General features: G+C 50.0%; 1 protein-coding gene across 1 annotated transcript in view; it reads right to left on the bottom strand.

Moving 5' to 3' along the window:
- The window catches only part of GSTO1 (glutathione S-transferase omega 1), a 43,886-nt gene extending 21,195 nt beyond the window's left edge, over positions 1–22,691 (bottom strand). The window contains exon 1 of the mRNA XM_032960377.2: positions 22,402–22,691. The gene's annotated coding sequence lies outside the window, so the exon portion shown is untranslated. The remainder of the gene's footprint in view (positions 1–22,401) is intronic.
- Between the last annotated feature and the right edge of the window lie 291 nt (positions 22,692–22,982).

Below are 22,982 nucleotides of genomic sequence, written 5' to 3'. Positions count from 1 at the left end.
GTGATGCCTCCACGTCAGTTTAATACGTAGTAGGCTTTCGCGACCAATATTCATAAGGTTCTTATGGGTTAGATCGCGTAAATATGTGTCGTTAAATCCGCCACCACCCGACAGCCAATTAGGTTGTGTCGCCGCAAGCGCACTTAACGGGGGCTGCCAGTCTGGACAAAGCATCGGCGTTCGTATGCCTGACTCCTTTCCGATGCACCACTCGATATGTGTACTCTTGCAGCCGCTTCAACCATCGGGCCATCTGACTGGTCGCTTGGTCAATGTGGAGTGAGTACTGCAGTGTTCGGTCGAACACTGCCAGCGCGGGGTCGTCCAACACAGTGGGCAGCATCGTCAGGGCTTGATCCTCCATCCACCTCATTGCCCGGGCGGCCGTCTCGAACCGGCGGACAAAAGCGCGCCATTCTCCCGATCTGGACGCGAACTTCTGTATCGCGCCCAGCTGGCGGCTCCATCCTGGTCCTCCCTCCGCGGGCTGCCTTGGCTGAGGTTCTGGCTGAATCTCGTCCCCGGTTGCCGCTGCTGTCGGAGGATATCGGGAGGACAGACCAGAGTGTTCTCCCAGGTCCGATGCGGGACGCATGGTCGGCGGCGGCGCTGATGCTGCTCCATCCCCTGAGAGGTACTGCGGAGTGCCTGGTCAGGACGGCTGACCGTGGCCCCCGTCCCCTCGCTGGGAAGGTGGTGCAGCTGAAGTTCCCCCCGCTCATTCGACCTCAGGACCCAGCCGGCTAAGCAGCGCGGTGACTGCCTCCAGCCGCAGATCCATCCTCCGATCCCTAGAGGATGATCTGCGGCGGCGCTGTGTCTGCACCGCCGGGTTGGTGCAGAAACGTGCCTACAAGGGACGAGCAGCTGCCACGGATTTCGTCGATGAGCCGGGAGACGAATCCCGACTCGTCGGTTCTGTTTCGGAGCAAATTTTGTCCCGGGCACCTAGAGCATCTTCTTGCTGTGCCTCCCCCCTTGGGATCTTGCGTCGGTTAAGGCGAGACATCCCACCGCTGCCACCAGATGAAGAGGAGTCGGAGACTGGTTTAAGCACTTTATTTATCCAAAGCACAGCAACACTCGTTCCAAAACCAACCCGAACACGCGTCTCACAGCCCTTTTTAACTCATCCATCTCCGCCCTCGTTCCCAATACACATCTACGTGTATTGGGATGTCCATCGCATTCCCGCGCGTGTGATTGGTGCATGTTATAGTGAGAGCGGAGATTTTGTGTCTGCGTGGTGCGTGTGTGTGAGGGTGGCTCGCAGATCCCTTACATCTGGATCTGTGAGAGTGTGAGTCTTTGTCTTTGGATCTGTGTGTTTCTGTGTATGCGGATCTATGAGTGAGTGTTAGTTTAGATATGTGAGTGTGTGGATCTGTGAGCGAGTGTGTTAGTTTGTATCTATGAGTGATCGAGTGTGGATATGTGAATGAGTGTTAGTTTGGATCTATGAGTGAGCGCGTGAGTGTTTGTGGATCTGTATTAGTTTGGATCTACATATGAGGGAGTGTGGTGTCTCCACCTCGCCACCACTTCCTACCAGCAAGCGAAGCTAGCCCAGTCCCGAAGGTAAGAACAATTCAAACTCTCAATATGTTCTTTATTTTATTTATCTGGTCATTTTTATTTTATTCACACGTGTATTGGAATGTCATAAAAAGAGTAATATTGGTAAAAAGCGAACTATAATAGGTGAAGTGGCGTTCATTCTTATTAGAAACATTGCTTCGAATTGCATCATTTCGATATTCGTCGCACCTTTCAGGAACGCAACCCCGACGTAAAACAGGGTATTACTGTACTTGTAAACATTACCACTAGATGGGTGGGCGTGTTGCTGGATATGCCACCTCTCATTTGCTGTGCCATCCTTCATAGGTGTTCGCTAATAGCACTTACCCCAACAGTCTTTATAGGCTGGCTGTCAAATTGCTCTCTCCATTTCTATATCACTCATATAAGTCCCCCTCTCTCTATTTATCTCATAGCTCTTCTCACGCGTCCCAGTGAGAGACAGGGAGAAGGGAGAGCCATGATAGAGACTGAACGATAGAGAAACGGAGAGAGTGACGAGCATGGTAGAGCTGTGTGTGAGAGACAGTGATAGATGATCGAGGGACAGAGAGAAAGGGATGGGCGAGAGAGAAGAATGGAAGTGGGGGGGGGTAATGAAACGGAGTGAGGATGTGCGAGCCACTTTCTCGCAAATGCGCTCGCCCACGTGGCCGTCGGAGTGAGTGACGCGGAAACTCGTCACGGCCGCTACCGAGGGCCCGGGGGCCTCTGTCCCGCTGACCGTGGCCCTTGTTCCGTGTACAAATATGTCAGTCCCTCTTAGGGTAACTCACGGCTAACGGCCAGGCGACTCCAGTGAACCTCATCCCCCCCCCCCCCCCATCGCAGCTGCACGCCTCCGGGCCGAACGGTGGCTCCACTGCCTCCGCTGCCAACGCCACCGCTGCCATCATTGTGGATGGCTTTGGGGCCCTCATGTAGACGTGGCGCAATACGCTCCGGCAGAAGAGACGCGAGCATTGGAAAGCGCCCACGGCAGCAGCATCAGCAAAAACAACATCGAGTCGACCTCTGCGCTGCTTCGTGCATCAATCACAAGACAAGAACCTTTGACAATAGGCAAAGCAAATAATTATTTTAATGCGAGCGGGTGTTTTGTTGAGGGAGCACGCATGTTCACAGCAGCCCGTGGAAATTCGCTCACGTGCGGAGAGACTCCCTAGTAAACGTGCAAAAATGTTGGGCCAATGCTGGTTGACGTTGAGCCAACGTAGGCCCAACTTCACGTTTACTGGCTCAGCGCTTGTGCGTATGGGTTTAATAATAATAACAAAAATCTATATTCTTAGTTTTTTCGGTAAAGTCACGTTGAAGAGAAACAACAAAATAACAAAATATATATAAAACAATAAAAAATTCTCACGACGTTTCGACCATAACTCAAACGGTCATCATCAGGTGTGTCGGTTAACCGACACACCTGATGATGACCGTTTGAGTTTCTCTTCAACGTGACTTTACCGAAAAAACTAAGAATATGAATTACTGCAGTCACGAAAGCTTTAAATCAAAACAAAAATCTAGCTCAGAGTAAAAATAGATATTCCTATTTCCGAGAAAAGAGCTTCGATTGCAATAATTCCACTCCCGCCTCACACACGGTGACCGGGTGACGCCCGGACATTGCGGCATTAACGTTGTCCCCGTCAAATGAAATTAGAAAATTGTTCAGAGCGTCGAGCAGATCAATTGCAGGCGCGACCTGCAATAGGGGCGCCGCGATGGCGAGCTGTTAACTCCCTCGCCTGGTATACAAGAGGTTGTGAGCTCGATCCCGACCCTGATGCCTACTGTATATTTGGAGTTTGCATGTTCTCCCTATGGTCACGTGGATTTTTCGCCAGGTCTTTCTGGTTTTTCGCTCCAGATTTAGAAACATGCTTTTTTAATATTTGGCTGCTATAAATTTCCACATCATGATAATCCACTTCATTGAGCTATCATTTGTGGCCAATGTTGCTTCTGCAAAAGTGCTATATAGCTCAAGTGGGCCTTACCTGGTAAAATATTTTTAAAAAAGTGTTTAGTATAGACAGCTAGAAACACAAACTGAAAATAAGCCCCTTCAGAATTAGCCCTGCATCATAACAAACACAGCATCAGGCTCTGGAGTGCGTCAGGCAAAGAGGGCTGGGAAGATGTTACTTTTTTATACATATAATTGATAAAACCAGAACCAATAACCGCATAAGAACAGTTTGTTGCACACATCTCCATGAATAGAACATTCAAGACAAGCCGCAGTACCAGTGATTGTGGTTATGCAACCCAAGTTATGGACCATACAGTGGAACCCATAGAGACACACAGAGATACATAGATACTCAAGAGACACAGAGATACTTTAAAAGAGAAGCCATGGCAGGATTGTGGCCATGCAACACGAACTGCGGAGCACATAGTAAACCACTGTAGTCTGTGCTCCTTCATTGGAGGAGGAATTGAAAAACTACACTAACTCTACATCATTAGACCTCCTTTGCCAGTACCAAAATATAATAATAGGGTTTCCCCCTTTTTTCTGGCAACAAAACTGAAACCTGTTTACGAGGAATCATGTGTGCATTATAACCACAATACTTGTGGTTAAAATGCAAACAAAAAACACTCTGATAATATATGCATTGTCCTTGAAGCTGATTGGTCCACACCAGAGACGGCTTTCTTTTGAGCCTCGTCTCAATTGGTTAATGCACACATGATTCCTTGTAAAAAGGTTTTAGTTTTGTTGCCAGAAAAAGGAGAAAACCCCTATTATTACACAAACTCTCTCTGCTGAAGCCCTCTCGCCATGGCCAGCAGACATGGACATTGGCGTTTAGCTACCGAATACATTGCTGTCATACGTAAGTAGAGAAATGCTACATTTGGCTGTGAGAACTCATCGGGTGAGTGGAACTGAAACGACAATAATGACGCGTCGCTAAACGCTCGTGCGCCGTGTGACAATTGCATCTGTTCGGCTGTGTTGGGTGGCGAAGGATTCTTAAAGAGACAGACGTGGTTCGATCATTAGGTAGGTGGCCTAAGCCAAAAAACAAATCTGTTGTGAATCATAACAAGAGCAGCTGCGAAAGCCAATACGAGCGAGGTTCGCCTCTTCAGTTTGGAGGCGGCGTTTATACCGGACCGAGTGGATGTCCGCTTGTGCTCTCCTGCCAGCGCAACGCGGTCGCGTAGTTTGTAATTTGCTACAAAGGAGACATTGCACACTGTACGTTATTTTTAAGTCAATAAATGAATGGAGCGTATTAGCGATGCTGTACAGGCACACACATTATATACAGTATATATTGTTTTACTTGCCACATTCATAATTAGCACTGCATCTTTCAACAGATAAAAAACCCTATCAAATTTTGTTGGTGCATGGTCCTTTTGAAGTAGGGCCAAAACAGTGTTAAAAATAAAAAGCATGGTGACACCGAAAACAACGGGAGAGCATTGCAGTTCGTTTGTTACCTCCTATTGAATTATTCACTGCGACCAGGTCGGGCTTGGTTTGATGGGTGGGCGATGAGTGTGGTGGACAAGGATGCAAAGCTACAACGGTGGTGAAATTGCATGATGGGTGGGGGGGGGGGGACGAACACATTTGTTTGTAGATTTTTCAAAATTGTTCATGGAGAACAGACAGAAACCCCCCAAAAAAGATGGAGAAAGAGAGAGACTGAGCAATATAGGCGCCCCCCCCTCCCCCTGGAGAGGCAGACAAAGAGTAACAAAGAGAGAGACACAGAGGGAGAGAAAGATAAACAGGAATACGCGGAGAAACGGAAACAGAAACAGCTCCCCGAGCCACCCCTCGGGGCACACATCTTTTTGTTCGCCAATACTGTGTAAATGCCGGCACTGACCGTGGCCAAACAAATCCATAGAGAGGAATCATTGACTGCACAGCGCCGCCTGAACCCCATTCCTCTCACATTCGGCACGCTTCGGCGCGTTGCTTGCAACCAAATCAACGTGAATGCAGCCGACCTCGGCGGATCTCTGAAGCCTAAGTAGGGGTTGAGCTTCGCGAGTCAATGGATGGGAGGGTTGCCTTGGGCCGTCATGTTGCCAAGCTTTGGCAGTACGTACAGCATTGGATTATTGAATCCATCTGTGCGGAGCTTTGAGCGATACCTCCAATGCACGCACTCTGGGTTTTCTCCATGTTCTCTGTTTTCCTCCTCCGTGAATGCAACCTGTCAGTGAGTTGGCCAAAGAACCCAATGTGTGGCTGGACCTATCTGAAAGAGTTTGAGACTGTGACAAACAAGGAAGATTATTATGATGCAACGCGATCCCGCACACGCAAGGGGCCTGATCAGAGTGAGCCTCTGCCAGAGGAATGTTCCTTTCTCATTCACACGAATACAGCAAAACCCAGCATCTGATAGCGTGAGAAGTTACATACTTCACCCGCGTTGATCCAAATACCGTGGCCCCACGTTTCCGTGGCCAAAGTAATAGATTTGTATTGGATGAAGTTGGTGTTGCATTCGTCGAATATACAACGGCATTTACTAGAACATTTATTCTGCGAGTCTCAACACTGTTTTGTCTGCCCCCGATAGTAATAATACATTAATAGGTTTGTCGCCCTTTGTCAATGCAGTGATGGAGGAAGGGCCTCCCTCTACCATGTCGATCGTGGGAGATGTGACCATTTTTCACCACTGGTCAGGGCGCTTTTGGTTCAGCACTGGTGCCACTGGCCTGGTATGCAAGAGCTCGTGGTGTTCGATCTCAACCTTGCCACTTGTATATAGTTTCAGGCATCACTCACCACTGAATATTAGCTGTGGCTGTCAAGCAAATTCAGGTTGCCAGATTCATAGCGGAGTGTGCAAACTGCTGGGCCATTACTTATACCCTTGTGCATTTCTATCGCTGGCAAATACAGTGATAATTTTTACTTGACTTCTAAGGGTGCGAAAAATCTAATCAGAAAAGACAAACACCCACACCCACTTACATATTAACTCCATAACCAGCCCATTGAGAAACAATGTAAAGTGTATTTCCATTATATGGGAGACCTGGGGTGCATGTAAACCCATGGATATGATATTTTGTCGGACTCGACAGGGCGTGTAGGTACTGATCTGCCAGAGTGTGTCTGGTGGGGGTCTCTGCAGGGCAGTAGAACTGGGTTTTGGCAGGTGGGGGGGGGGGCATGTTTGCGTCAGTCCTTACATCCGAAAGGGGCCGAGAGGGCCTTCTCATTTGGCATTTTTTCCCAAGGACCTCCAAAAACCTCTTGAATGTCCCTGGGTCTCTATATGCCCGTGGTGGAGGAGGAAAGCTTCTGTTGTCAACTTTAAAATCAGCATCTGATAAGAGCCGGGCTCCGTGCCACATGCACTCCTCCTGCTCACACCGTGACTGCTTCCATTTCCAGTTTTTATTGCGTCTCGGAGCAGAGGGCACGGAGCCGCAAACTCACTGTGAATGCGTCTGATCTCGTCCAGTCTCAGAAGCCAAGCAGGAGCCTGGTTAGTGATTTTGATAGACATCAGGGCTCCCACCTCACGTGTGCCCCCCCTCCCCATTCAGCGACAGGTCCTCGGGTTGACTTGGGAAGATGGCAATACATCAATGGATTATCAAATCCATATGTACAGAACCTTGAGTGTTATGGAATGGTATGCTTTTGTCAGGGTCAAACATACTAATGCAGCAGGACCCTCCTGAACAAGTCTTGGGATTCGGTGAGGCTTTCATGGGTACATAAATAAGGTTCCGTCAAACGTGGAGATTGAACGATGAAATCAGCCCGTTTGCAGGAGCTAGGCGGATTGTCGCAGCACGAAACCGTGAGCGGTGGATAACAGTAGATAGATTATGGCTGATTATTATGAAGCAGCTATTGATGTTGATAGATGACGTTGCTACTGCCATTGCTGACGATGACAATAATGCCGAAACTGGATAATGCTCATGGATGATGATTGACTGATACTGAACAATTATGATTGACTCAGCTGCCACTGCTGCTGATAAGAAGCACAATATGATGATGATAACGGTATACCCGGCAGATGAAATCCCTCGTCTGGATGAACGAGAGGAGCCCTCTCATAGTTGGTGGTCCCTCGTCGCCACCTGCTGTTCGCGGTGAGGCACGAGACGCGACTCGGCATCATCGCCACTCGGTCAGCAGCCGGCACAACGCGGCCACCGCAGCAACGCTGCTGGTCAACCCGGTGGTGTGTGACTTTGTTTTGGGGGTGCTACAGACCTCCCGCATGTGCCTCCCCCCCCCCCATTCAGAGATCATCGTGCTTTCTTGGCGGTGGGCTAACATTAAAGTCATAGAGCTCATTACAGACTATTGCTATCCCGCTTGTTTACCTCGAAAAGTCTCACCGGATCTCGCGAATCTCTCTCAATTGGGTCCTGATAAACTGTAGGGGGTGACAACTTCAAATTACATTCCAATTCTGGTCATTTGCAGTGTAATTTTTCAAAGTTAGACCATGACACCGGCCCGTAATGGCCTGCTCCTGTGAATTACCAGTCTAACACTAGGCTTTTGCGACCAATATTATTCATGAGTTTTTTTGTTGAGTTAGAGCGCGTAAATATAAATGTCGTTAAACCCGCCACCACCTGACACAGCCAATAAGTAAAAATTGTCACGTAAACAAAACATGCCAATTCGTTCATCGTTCAGCACAAAGGTGTGTTGGAGAGTAAACCCACAACATTTACAATTGTGAATTATGTTATGGGATCTTTAACGTCCACTGTGAAGCAGACGGTGCATGTTTTTATGGTTAAAGACCCGCGGTATTAACCAGGGTGGCCGCTGGAATCAAACCGTGAACCTCTGCAACAAGCGGCAAACGCGCCAGCGCGAGCTAGGCCGCGTCATCAATACCGTCGACACCGCCACACATCAACGCCGCTTCCTTCCTTCTGCCAGATCCCACAGTAGTTGCAAATTCTATACCACAAGGGCTCTCAGGTTCTGCTCTCACGGAAGGTGTGGATAGGGCCCCCCACCGCACTCATATTTGGTGGTGCACCATTCGAGCCACCTGTGTACTGGAATCAGTGCTGGATGCCGTAGCTTTAGAATTGTCAACTTACGACCTGGGAGACCAGACCCAGGCAAACGTTGCCATGCCATATTCTTGGGTCTTTTGGTAAAGTCACGTAGATAGGTTGTTATTTTCTTTTAACCTATCTACATGACTTTACCGAAAGACCCAATAATATGAATTCCTGCAGTCACGAAAGCTTTAAGTCAAGGTTTCCATGCCTATCAAACTCCGTCTCTCCACGTGGTTCAAGCAAGCATTGTGACTGCTGATGAGACATTGAACGTCGAAAACCAGTCTATAGTTTGCTTGTGTTGAACCAATGCTGCAAACATTACGCAATTGCAGAATGTCGTGTGGCTGATGGGGTGTGTAAAAATGATATATATTTTGTATGTGGAGGGACAAATATGGAGAGGCGAATTTTTGCTTCGTTATTGTGTCCACGTGTGGTGGCGGTTTAGCGCGGGGCGCCCTCTGGTGGCCAGAGGGCATCGCCCAACATTTACACCGCGCCAGTGACCCTCCTCGGAAGCGAAACGGGTATGAGCCTGGATATTGCTTTGTATGGGCGACCACCATGCACAGCAGGTGTTATGGGCTAGGAGGATACGAGCGCAGTGCAGAAGAGTGCATGCCAGTGTATTACGCCTCCACGTCCCATGCCTTCATCAACCCATACTGGCCAACGCGGTCCAGTTTGGGCAAATCGCCACCGCGATCTGCACGGCGTGAGGAGGGCCTCTTCCAACAGTGGATTCCCAACAGCGCTGTGGGTGTACGCGACGGAGCCGAATAAGTAATGCACTGCGATGGAGCCCACCCCGTATTGACATTGCAGGGAACAGCCCTTCGAGAGGACGTTTCACCGCCGAGACGAGGGCGATTAAATTAACTCGTGTGCAGGTTCTAGCGTAATTGTTGCATTGGAAGAATCGTTGGTCATGGCCACAGCTTGGGGAAGCATTCATCCAGCAGTGGATAGATCGTGGCTGATTATTATCCCACACACACCCCAACAATGCACCACACATCGGGTTGCCACCTTTTCCAGGTTTGTCCCCGACAGTCTGGGAATTGGGATCTGTGCTCCGGTGGCAGCAATTGATTTTGTTCCGAGCTTTGGTACCGGTACTGTATAGTGCTGAGCCTTTTATCACAGAATATTGTCACAGTTTTCACAGGCCTAGACTGAGGAACATGAGCGGTTTGGTCAACAGTGGAAGAGGTTGCGACCTGAACTACTCTACCTGATAGCACACTGCACGACACATGTGAACACTGACACTCTTAAACATTTTTTTTTTATTTTACCAGGTAAGGCCCACTGAGCTATGTAGCGGTTTTTGAGAAGCGAACTGGCTATCACAAATGATAGCTCAACGAAGTGGCTTAGCATGTGCAAATTTATCGCAGCCAAATACTCGAAACGCACAATTCTAAATGTGGAGCGAAAAACCGGAGAACCCGGAGAAAACCCCACGCGACAAGGGTGAGAACATGCAGACTACAAATATACAGAAGCAGGTGTCAGGGTCGGGATCGAACCCACGACCTCCTGTATACCAGGCGAGCTAGTTAACATCTCCTAGCCACCTCATGGTGCAATACACTGCACCACATCGCGGAAGTGCCCCGAGCTACTTCATTGTTTAACTTCATGTAGGCCTCTCGCAGCCAATGTCATCCATAAGATAGATCGCGTGACTATGTGTCGTTAAACCCGTCACCACCTGACACAGCCAATTCGTTGCTAGTGTGTTAGAGAGCAAATCCACATGTACAATCTAAGTACGTTTTGCCAGTAATTACAACTAGCATCATGAGGCAGACAGCCAGATTTGTGGAGAAATCCTGTTTTGGTCTTTAGACGGATAGATGTGACGTCACTTGTAAGTCCTTCACGTGCGAAGAGGGGAGGGATTAATGAATGCATATAGATTACAATGGGTATCCATTAGCAGTTGGGTTATTCATATGGTAATTCACAATACAAATTTATAACAAAATATTAAAACGGTTGAATAATAATTAATGTAACAAATTTACCTTTTCAGGAAACTCACCATATCATCTGCGTGTCGGAATGAGTGGAAAGGTGACGTACAAACAGGAGGATTTCTCCACAAATCTGGCTGTCCGGCTGATGATGCTAGTTGTAATTACTGGCGAAACGTCGTACTCAGACTGTAAATGTTGTGGATTTGCTCTCCAACACACGGGTGTGCTGTACTAGTAACGAATTGGCATGTTCTGTTTACGTGACAAACTTAACTAATTGGCTGTCGGGTGGTGGCGGGTTTAACGACACATGTTATATTTACGCGATCAAATAAAAAAACCCTCTATAATACTTCATGTTTCTCCACGTGTGCCACAATGCGAGCGGGAGTGGGCACTTACCCCCTGGTGGTCGCATTGGGTAGCGCCCCACGCGACCGCGATTATCATCCAAGCTGTTCAGTCCCGTCTGATTGACCAGTCACTCACTCAGCCTGTCATTAACCGGGCTCTCAAGTGTTTTGGTCTTGCCACAAAAAACACCCATCACAATCAATTTAATTCTGCTCGTAATTTTAATAAATACTACCTGTAAGAATAAATAAAATAATGGGTTGATTGTCAAGCGACGGGCATTATTATCAACCGAAGGGCGAGTGGGAAAGCACTGCATCCACTACTGTGTGGAGCAGAAGTAACATGAAGCGATTTTAGCAGTAGCTCCATGCTATCTGCTTCCACGGGCGGTGCTGTAACACGGAGGATCCCAGCGGCTCTGCCAGATTTCCTAATGGGCACGTCGTCCAATAGTAACGTCGATAGCACAATCGGAATTACATTTGTGGAAAAAGACAAGCGCATGGTTATCCCGCGATTAAGCAAATCAATTATCAATTGTCGCAGCTCGAAAAGACAAGACGAAGCCTTCGACTCGAATGGGGGGTGGGGCACTCTCACCTGAGCGAGTAGCTATAAGATGAAGCCGCGTCTCGCTGTTTGTTTTGGTGGAGTCTGCGCTGAGGACGCAATTAAGGAGGAGCTGTGCCAGACGCCGGCATAGTTTAGGGGCCGTTGGGCGAGGGCGCGAGACTCACCCGGCCGGGCCCAATTAATCCTGCGGCGCCACGGGAGCCACCGGAGATAATTGGGCCGGAGGAGGAGCGAGACGGGTGGGTGGTGGCGGGGGGGTTCATGGGGGTGCAAGGTGTTGGTTGGGGAGACGGGGGAGGGAGGAAGGGGCTGGGGGCATGAAGGGTGGGGGTTGGGATGGTCTCAGGCCGTGACGGGCGGACGGAGAGAGCGTGAAATGAAGTGGGCGCCAGCGAGGAATGAGGAGGAAGCCATTTCGCATCTCAGAGAGGCGCCTTTACGCAGGGCGCCGGCTTCCCTGAATGCTAAGCGTGTCGCGGGAGCACGAGGGGTCGTGGCGGATTTGAGGGGCGTTCATCCAGCAGTGGATTGAGCGTGGCTGATGATGAAGCGCTTTGTCCGCGCCGATGAGGGATTTAAGCTCCTTTCTCATCCCGATTCCGTGATGTGGGATGTGCACTCACACCAAGTGGCGTAGCTCTCGAGTGTGCAGGCAGTGCAACTGCGCAAGGGGGGGGGGGGGGACGCACAATTCGGAGGAGTCCAGGCGCCATGCGTTGAAGATGGGAATCTGGAAAGGGCGTTTAATTCCACCACCATGTCAACCTTTACACTCGCCCCAAGCCTCGGTGCAACCTGGAGTCAATACCTGGAGTCCACTCACCCAGTTCGCGAACAGGACCGGCTCACTTCTCTACTGACCGTGCGAACACGGCAGATGGGAGTATTCTTGCCAAAACACATCTGGCAACCCCAGCAGCATTTGATGAGCAGTTTTCATTGTTTTCATTTATTTGGTATAACCGTGAGCCATTCGGCTCTTGCGACCTAGAAGGTCTTTCTTAAGCAAATATTGGTCTGGAAAGCCAATCGGTCGATAATTATCAATGATGTTTTGTGTACTAAAGACGCAGAACGGAGTTCATAGAAAGGGGGTCGCGATTAGGAGTGTGGCAAAGGCTCGCCATGGGCACTACGGATTCGAACGCCATCTCTTTCTGGCATCTGATGAACAGCTTCATCACACTGCGCGGCGGAGGCGGCGGGACAAGACAAAGACACTCACCCCACGCCCCCCAGATCTCCCCCAGATCCCCCCCATCTCCCTGCTCCCCCGCCCCCACACACAACCGTACTGCACAGTAAAAACGGTAGAAATAGGAGGGCAATGAAAATATAGAACGCACCCGTTCGTAAAACGAGATTTACCACGAAATGACAAAATAACAATAAAATCGTGGCGGCGCTTAGAGAGAGCAGAGAACACACACGGCGATGGAGGGGAGTGGCGTGAGAGGGGTGGGGGGCTGTGGGGAGTGGAGGCGATGGGCTGTGGTGGGCCGAGTCGGGGTCTCGGGGATTATAACAGTCACCGCAGATTGAGGCAATATTCCGGCCAAAGTTACAGGCGATAGAGGCCATTTCAGAGACGTAAGGGGCGGACTAAGGGCTGCATCCCCCATCTCCTCGACGGAGAACATGAGGGGGTGGGGGGCATAATGGTCGTCGGGCTATATAGACTTGTACAGCGATGCACACACACACACACGAGACCCATATACTTGGAAAGAGACCCATCGACTCCCACCGACTGAGTTGTGATTAAACCAGGCGACCAACAGCAACGAGCCAAGTCCCAGGCCGGTCACCAAAGACTGCGCACAAAAGAGCGAAACAGAATGACCAAATCACTGAATGCGCCAGATCTCGGAAGCTAAGCAGACTTGAATCTGGTTAGTCCTTTGATGGGAGACTGTCTGGGCATACCAGATGCTGTAGGTTTTGGCTGCGAGAAAGCCAGATCTGTGTTGGGGTTGAAGTGCAACCCCCTCGACTGCGTGGTGGTTTTCTCCAGGTTCTCCGGTTTCCTCCCACGAAGCCAGATTCTCATTACTGATGGAATTGGCCAAAACATCCGAATGCAGCGAGGTCAAAGTGAGGCTTTTCTGGATAAACAAAGGAGAAAGAGCAATTACAGTACTATCAACCTATGGGAAAGGGGCAAGAGACCCCCTGAGAGGGGAGCAGCGACCCCCGTGGTCTGCAGGACCCCTCGCCGAGACCCTACTTACACAAAACAGATGTCGGAGGTTCGCCGTATGCGTTAATGCGATTACATCGGCGAGTCCCCGTCCACTGAAACCCAGCTCCGCAGCGGCACAGACGCGTCATGCCCCGATTGTGTGCACAACTAACAACGAACTCAACACGGACATCAATAACGTTGTGGCCTTAAGATTCAAAAAAATATTTAAAAGGCGACATTTCAGGCAATGGCGCTTTTTCGTAGCGCATAAGAGCCATTTCTCAAAACGTTGCCCATTATATATTGTGCTTACAAACAGGGCTGTTGGTGAACGTGTGGAGTTTGCTAATTGTGCTTGTGCACCACTTCCAACGCAGCAGCAGCATCACTAAATAATTCGTCGTATGCGCCGTCATCAGCCAGGCTCAATTCCCTGCTGGATGAAGGTCCTCCTCGAGCCGTCACCACCTCTCACGAGCCTGCGATGTAACGACCCATATCATCGCAGGGCCAGCCAGGACGGTCGTGCGGAATTTGAGAACACGCAAAGCCCCTTGCCAAACCGCTGCTGGATGAGGGCCTCCACAATGCAGAGCCTCGTACACTCTCGGGAGCTAAGTAGGCTTTGGTCTGGAAACTTGGTGCCCACCAGGCACGCCGAGTTGACATAGGCAGCACCAAGATCATGCTACGGGGTAATCAGCAGAGGGAGCATTGGAGTGAAATCTAATATTGTACTGTATGTACGTTGAACTTATTTCACACCGTAAGTAGTCAAACGTGGTAATCACCAGCCCTCACTAACTAGCATGGTCTTAAAACCTAGACGACTACGAAAAGTGTGCAAAGGCTCTCATTCAGCAGTGAATTGACAAAGGGCTAGACATGTCTGCATGTGAATCGATATTTACATACTTTTTCTATCCATGTTAACCTCATTGAGACTCATGACTCTTCTTCAAGAGAGTTTTGCCATGATTCAGTAGCAACGGTTGCTATGTAAATCCCAACTGAGTAACCTGCAGGTATTTTTTGTATTTTATACATTTGGTTCATGACGGCGGCACACAATGGCCTGCTCTCGTAGTCCTGTTATGGTTAACACATCTGCAATATTAATCATGGCGGCCGCCGGCTTCGAACCGCGAGCCTCTGCACCAAGCGGTGAACGGACTACCGCCACACACACACGGTATTGCGTGTACAGTCACACACACACGGTATTGCGTGTAGTCACACACACATGGTATTGCGTGTAGTCACACACACACACGGTACTGCGTGTACAGTCACACACACATGGTATTGCGTGTACAGTCACACACATGGTATTGCGTGTACAGTCACACACACATGGTACTGCGTGTACAGTCACACACACACACGGTACTGCGTGTACAGTCACACACACATGGTATTGCGTGTACAGTTACACATGTTATTGCGTGTACAGTCACACACATGGTATTGCGTGTAGTCAACACACACCATGGTATTGCGTGTACAGTCACACACACACATGGTATTGGGTAGTCACACACACACATGGTATTGCGTAGTCACACACACACGGTATTGCGTAGTCACACACACACACATGGTATTGCGTAGTCACACACACACACGGCATTGCGTGTACAGTCACACATACATGGTATTGCGTGTACAGTCACACACACACATGGTATTGCGTGTACAGTCACACACACATGGTACTGCGTGTACAGTCACACACACACATGGTACTGCGTGTACAGTCACACACACATGGTATTGCGTGTACAGTCACACACACACATGGTACTGCGTGTACAGTCACACACACATGGTACTGCGTATACAGTCACACACACACGGTATTGCGTGTACAATCACACACACATGGTATTGCGTGTACAGTCACACACACACGGTATTGCGTGTACAATCACACACACACGGTATTGCGTGTACAGTCACACACACATGGTATTGCGTGTACAGTCACACACACACACATGGTATTGCGTGTACAGTCACACACACACGGTATTGCGTGTACAGTCACACACACATGGTATTGCGTGTACAGTCACACACACACATGGTATTGCGTGTACAGTCACACACGCATGGTATTGCGTGTACAGTCACACACACACATGGTATTGCGTGTACAGTCACACACGCATGGTATTGCGTGTACACACACACATGGTATTGCGTGTACAGTCACACACACATGGTATTGCGTGTACAGTCACACACACACACATGGTATTGCGTGTACACACACACGGTACTGCGTGTACAGTCACACACACATGGTACTGCGTGTACAGTCACACACACACATGGTATTGCGTGTACACACACACATGGTACTGCGTGTACAGTCACACACACACGGTACTGCGTGTACAGTCACACACACACATGGTATTGCGTGTAGTGATCACAGTTAACGCGACCGCGTCCAGCAGAGGGCGCCGTGGCCACGCCATGGAGACCCACGGCATGGGGACGCACGCCATGGGGACCCACGGCATGGGGACCCACGGCATGGGGACGCACGCCATGGGGACCCACGGCATGGGGCACCCACGGCACGAGCGGCCCCATGACCAACGTCTGGGATTGGTCCGGCTCGTTCGCTTGGAAATTGATTGCAGCCAATTATTAAAACTACTCCGGCGCCAAAAATCATCGCCTATTTTAAACATTACAACAATGAATAAAACAAACCTGGGAACCTTCAATGCCACAATTTCACCGCTCGAGCGATCAAGGAGACTGTGAGCAACCACTTATTTTTGCTCAAGATTTCTCGCAGAAATCGCCATGCCATTGGGTTGGATAAAGCGTCTCCTCTGGACGTGTAATCCGCGTCGCGCGCCTGCCGACAAATTAAACCGCGCGTTTAATTGCGTCGAGGCCGCCGTCCACGTGAGTTCGTTTATTCCTTCTCGTCAATCTCGGTCCGGAGCGCTCGTCCCTGCACCTCGCGTGAGCTCCGCACCGAGAGCCGCCAGCAACAAAAGCGAAATCACACGGCGCTCACGGCAGCGCCGCTCATCCTCCCCGCTGGGTCCCCTATTTTTTGGTGCCGTAATGAGTGCAGTGCCATTACTGAGAGTAATTTACCTCCGTTTTCGAATCGAGTTTGTTTTGTCGCCCCATCTCCCTGCGCGTTTGCCCCCTCGCCACCTGATTGCTTTGCACAAAAAGTCCTCCCCGGAGCGAAGCGAGAGAGCGAGGTGTGGGCTCCGTGGGCGATCTTTGATGAATATGACCGCGCTGTTATTTCTTGTTGTGTACGTCAGTGTAGAGCTGTGCCGATGTCAAATCCAATCAACTGAAGCGTTCTACTTTTCATTACAATCTTTATACTAAAATGAACTCAGCAGGATGCGCGCAAACTCATTCAGAAAAAGAGGAATTGACTAAATACATCAATGGGAGTCTGAGCAGGTGAGAAGGCTAATCTGGGTTTATGAACCCGTCTGTGCGGACAATTGCATGCTAGCCCCTCTTAAAGCCATAGGGGTTTGTCCGAGTACATCGACTTAATCGTACATGCAGAGATGCACTCCTTAACTGGCCAAGCATACCAGCGCAAGACCCTCTTTAGCCTCCGTGGAGCATTACTGAACAGATGGCTGTAATAGAAAAATGTGAAAGAATGTGCTGCCCTTAAACCTAAGGCCTCCCCATGTCAGTAATGAGCATACTTCCCCACGCTGGGCAGTGCGCATTGGTGGGGAGGAGGTGTGCAGAGACTGGTTCACGTATCACTCGCCACCATCACCACCATCACTCACCAGCAGCAAGCACAGAAACATCATGACAATCATCAGCAGCATCATACAAAAAAATCTAATTTAAGCTGTGAAAAAAGCTCATGCAAACACCTTTGTTCGATTAGACTGCATTAACAATCAAGCACTCGTGAGCAGCGCAGCACGATGAGCCTCACACTGCCGGCACTGCCGAGACCCACGAGGACACAGTAAGTCAGGGGCGGGGGGCAAAGTATATTGCTTGTCCCCCCTAAACAGTCTTTATGGGTGCCCATGGCTACCTGACTTGGGCCGCCCACAGTTACTCGCCCCCACAAAGCTTCAAGATCTTTCCCTAGTGCTCGTAGAGAGCGGTGAAATCTCGTCTGCTTGTGGCGCTGCGCGGCAAACGAGCTACACGTGTGCGGGTCAACCGCTCGTGGTGACGAGGGCCGAAACTGCGCCACGCGCACCGCCACTCCCCCACCCCCCAACTCCCGTCCGCCGCTCGGACCCACGCGGTGCATTCACCAACCTCTGAGTGGCATGATTTTGAAAGACTGGCGTTTTGAGTGGTACACTATATTTTGTTTTATTATGCAACCGACAAAGATGGGAACTTTTAATGTCGAAGACTTACAGATTTCCCACGACGGCGACCTCAAAAAAGAGGACGATCCTGGAAAAATCAGGACAGGTGGACAGTCGAATTAGCAAAGAGGGTTGTAGTCTTATTCGTATGGCACGGTTGGCTACGTACAGTGCGAAAGAAGTTACAAATACATACATTGAAGTGCAACTACGATTTTACATTGAGATGGTTGAGCCTGAAGATTGCGTCAGGAGTAGCGGAGTGTATCGCTCTGATGATCCCTCCTCCATTGTATTTGCCAATGGGGCAATGAGTTGTCATATGTTCCCTAGTCCTCTGCGGGTTGGAGTTTGGGATAGTGATAAGGCTTCTGATTCACTGCAGCAAATATTTTTCAGTGTCAGTATTTGACACTACATGTAGGGCAGTTCCACAGCTTAGGAAAACTTCACAGTCAATTTTTTAATCATCACAATTTTATATATATGGGATGTCATTTTGAAGGTAATTATGGTTTTAGAAAATATGGCTTATTCATGGACGTACACACACACACAAACCAGACTGCACCTTCACCACCATCCCAGCGTGGATGAAGACGTCAGTTCGTCTCATCACGTCCAACACTACGGTGTTAACGAGCATTTCTCCCTCATCAAGAAAGGTGTACGGATGACTTGTATCCGAATCACAGTCCCAATTGGTTGACATACTACGCCCATTTAAAAATCACCGCGTGATTACGGTAATAAGTATGTCCTTAGTGCCTGAAACGTACGCCTGAGATCGTGGAACTGCCCGCCAGCACTGCCTCTCGCAATCGGGGACGTGGGGACGACTATGGTTCCTGGTTCGACTATGGGCGACGGACATCTCCTCCTCCTCGTAGTCCTCAATTTCCACCACCACCACCACAACCTTATGCTCGTCACCCCCTACTCAAGCTCAGTGAGAATCCCCTGGAGTGCCAGGGAACTCTGCGTCACATTCGGCTCCTCGAAGCTCCGCAACAGCCACGGTGGGGCCCACTCACACTGTGGACTGAGACAGCGCTCGGCGTTGGAAATGCGAGAGCCACTCGCATGTCCCAGAGAGAAAAACCAAACGACTCAAAAGCATTGAGACTTGGCGACACTTTCTTATTGTTCTAATGTGACGCTCTGTAGGGAAGAAGGGGAAGTGCTGGTGGGGGTGGGAAGTGTTTGGAAGTGTGGGGCGGGGGGGGCTGTGAGGGGCTCAGAGGGGGATGGAAGGGTGGATGGTGAGTGAGGGAGTTCTGGGGAAGGGGGTTCTTCCATCCCTTGCTCCTATTCATGGCCAGGCACAACCTCTTCCTCTTTGTCCTCAACCGTGATGTGGCCGACCTGTGTTTGCCAACCTGTAGACAGTCCGACTCATCGGAGATTAAACTCAACCAAGTGCGTATGCCATACAAGTGTGTGTACCAGCATACATACATATGCATATATTACTCAACTAACTGGGATTACACACAGCAATCAGCACCCCCTACTGGCAGAATGACACCCGATTGCAGGTCAGGTGCCAAGTCACCTTGTGCCCACAGGGACAGCGAATACCAGGAGTACCCTTTCAAACGTGTTGAGATGAGATGTGATATAATATGCTCAAATACACCCCGGTGTACAAGAGGGTGCTAAATCATTACCATTATTATCAATACAGCCCCCGTGCGCCTTTCCAGATTGTAGTGGTAAGCGCTGCTAGCAAGCAGCTGCTCAGGGCGGCATCGTGTACGAGTGGATGGTGTGGGCAGCCCCAAGGACAGCAGCATGTCTTCCCAGTGTTGATCTTTACACTGATACTTGATACGGGTTTATTTTCTCTTGCTAAGAACAAAGACTGATCCCTGTCTAAACATTGATCCCCGTTGAGCCACATAGGCTGCAGCAGCAGTGCTGTGAGCAAACAGCTAATTAAGGCTTATAGCACAATAAGGGCTGGCCACCTTTGTCTCCTCATTGTTAGTTGATAACTAATCAGACAACCGGCTATCCACTCAAGCTTACCGTAACCCAGTATCCAGCAAACCATGTGAACTGCCCCTATCACTGACCCATTCCACTATCCCTGCCCCTGTAACCCTGGCTCTACCCCAGATTGAACCAGGATTTCCACGGAGCCTAGGCCGTGGGCTCCGTGACGCTCTCCTCAATTACGCAGGTCACACGCGGCTGCGCATCTCATCACAACGACGCGACCTCTCGTTGCGATGTCAATACTGATTACGGCGGGGAGATGCGCCACGGAGAACATTTCCGTTTGGGGGTGACGCGGCGATTGATAAACGATAGGGGGCTCGCACAAAAGGGACTTGTGATACTGTACTCACTCTCAAAAAAACACCCACCAACCCCCCCCCCTCCTCCAGCTCTCCCACCCCATCCCGCGGGTAGATCGCTCACAATCGTTGACCACTGGAATTACGTGTCACGGAGTGATGCGCAAATATGAATTGGTGGGTCAGAGCGGCGTCTGCCGTGACGTGATAACACAAATTACAAACCCCAACGCCATTTATGATTCCCCCGGTTCTCTGTTGAAACATCGGCCTGGCGTCAGCACCGACGCGTCCGCTTTTTGGCGCCAGGCCCCACGACTGAATCTGGGCCATGGCTCGGAGAGGGTGTTTAATAGAGATATAGCAAGGACCACGGTAGGGCACAGGGGGCCAATGGCGATGGGGCGACCGACTCGTCGAATTACCCCGACTCAGCTGTGTAACGGGCAGGGATAGGACTGGCGTATGTATGTATGTTCAACTTTTTTTGCACAATGCCTAGCCAATCGTGCTAATCGGAGGTGTGGTGGATATGTGGCTAACTCATTACGGGTCGGGCTTGTAAATTGGCTGGTAGGCTAGCTGCTTATGGCTAGTACTGGTGGCTGGTAGCCTAGCTCGTTCAGAGGTAGAGATAGAATTTTGTTGGATAGTATGCTCCACTCACAAATTGTTCATGCCCAATGGAATGTACAACCACCAGTTAGGTTTTTGGGCCTAATTGTTATCTACAATTCTCACAGCAGAGTGCTCAACCCTGTACCAGAGAGCGAAAGAGGGAGAGAGAGGAGCTTGTAGTCTAGCGGCGCCACTACCTCCGCTCTCGCCCGCTGAGAAGCGGTCCCTGTGCGGCGGCAGTGGTGCTCGCGGGGAGACGCGACACGGTGCTGATCACATCGGACACCGATCCTCGCTGCCATCACGCGCGGCGGCTGGGGAGCAGCGGTGCACGGCGCGCATTGATTGCACCCTGATGAGCGCACTTAGCGGCCGCCGCCACTGATTGCCGCTCCTTTCCCCTGCCCCCCCCCCCCCACCGTGCCGTGGCATGGGGGGGGGGGAGCGGTTTCCTGGCCAGTTTCCCGGGAGCGCCACAATTATTTGCAACCTGCACGCCTGATTGTTTGCGAATTTCGCTGCGAGTCGAGTTGAGACTCGCGGACGCCGCCGGGCCTCACTGTGCGGGGTCTCATGCACCTGAGCAAAGTTACGACAGCGCGCGCGATGCCAAAAGTGAAAAGCGAACGGAAGGTAAAAGGCTGCACTTGGCGATGGGAAGAGAGACAAACCATTTCTGGGTGTAGCAGAACAAACAATCAAGATGCTAACACACTCGCCATATCCCTAACCAGGTAACCGGCAGACGCACCGAGCAGGCCACAATGTAATCGCTTCCTAATCTGCATGTCCACACTCGTGCGGTATCAAGGACAGGGCCCGCATGCGCTATTCCACCGCACACTCTTTAGATACATGCATTTAGAATATTTGGCTGCTATAAATTTCCACATGATGATAAGCCACTTCTTTGAGCTATCATTTGTGGCTAGGTCACTTCTGAAAAAGAGATATATAGCTCAGTGGGCCTTAACTGGTATAATAAAATTAGTTAGTTAACTCTCCCATCAGCCGTTCACACTTGGAGCCAACTCCCAATTCCACTGGGGACCTGAGGGCCGTTATTCACGAGCAGGGATAGGGAGAAGAGGAAGCGCTTATTGAATGGAAAGCTGGAGTGCAACTGCAAATAATGGGGGAATTCTTCAATTCCTTTTACGGTTTTCTTTTCCCATGCTCTTTTACACTTCCTCTTGGAGGTGGTGAGGCAACAACGCCACTAGCTTGGAGCTGCCCGTGGTCAGATATCCAGGGGCACTCCCGGGAGGAGAGGGATTTCATCCGGGGAGTTAATTAAGCGCAGCGTGGCTCCTCTTGTTTATTTATCACGCGCTCTTTGACCGCTTTCTCTTGTATGAATAAATTAAGGAGGCCTTTGTTGTTGTGTTCGCACTCACTCTCTCTCTCTCCGCGGTCAGCTCCTCGATGTCGCGGCTCTGCAGATCTTCCTGCTACCTAGCCTGCACGCATGCCACACACACGGGCACTACAGACTACTCCATCAGCGTGCTCATTGCCTCAACGATGCTGTCCGCGCATGCGATTAGAAACTTGGCAAGCTGAGCTTGCATAATAAGAGTTTTTTTTGGGTTAGATCGCGTAACTATGTAAATGAGTCATTAAAACCCGCCACCACCTGACAACCAACTAGTAAAGGTTGTCACGTAAACCAAACACACCGGTGTGCTGTACTAGTGACGAATTGCCATGTTTACATGACAACGTTTACATGACAAGGTTTACGTGACAACCCTTCTAGTTGGCTGTGTTAGGTGGTGGTGGGTTTTAACGACACATTTATTTATTTACGCGATCTAACCCAAAAAACCTTTATGGATGATATTGGTCGCGAAAGCCTACATGTTAAACCAAGCTGAGCTTGATTCCCAGCCATGAGTAATTTATGAACCAATCCTGGGCCTCCCCTAGGTTGTCCTGGCCTTCAATGAGTACCAGGTCCAGTCTGTAAACATCAGCA

The sequence above is a fragment of the Petromyzon marinus genome, chromosome 25 (assembly GCF_048934315.1).
Source record: "Petromyzon marinus isolate PM22_M1 ecotype Great Lakes invasive population chromosome 25, UKy_Petmar_22M1.pri1.0, whole genome shotgun sequence".
In the NCBI taxonomy this organism is placed as follows: Eukaryota; Metazoa; Chordata; class Hyperoartia; order Petromyzontiformes; family Petromyzontidae; genus Petromyzon; species Petromyzon marinus.
The sequence above is the reverse complement of the archived record's forward strand: the minus strand, read 5'-3'. Positions and strand labels throughout refer to the sequence as shown.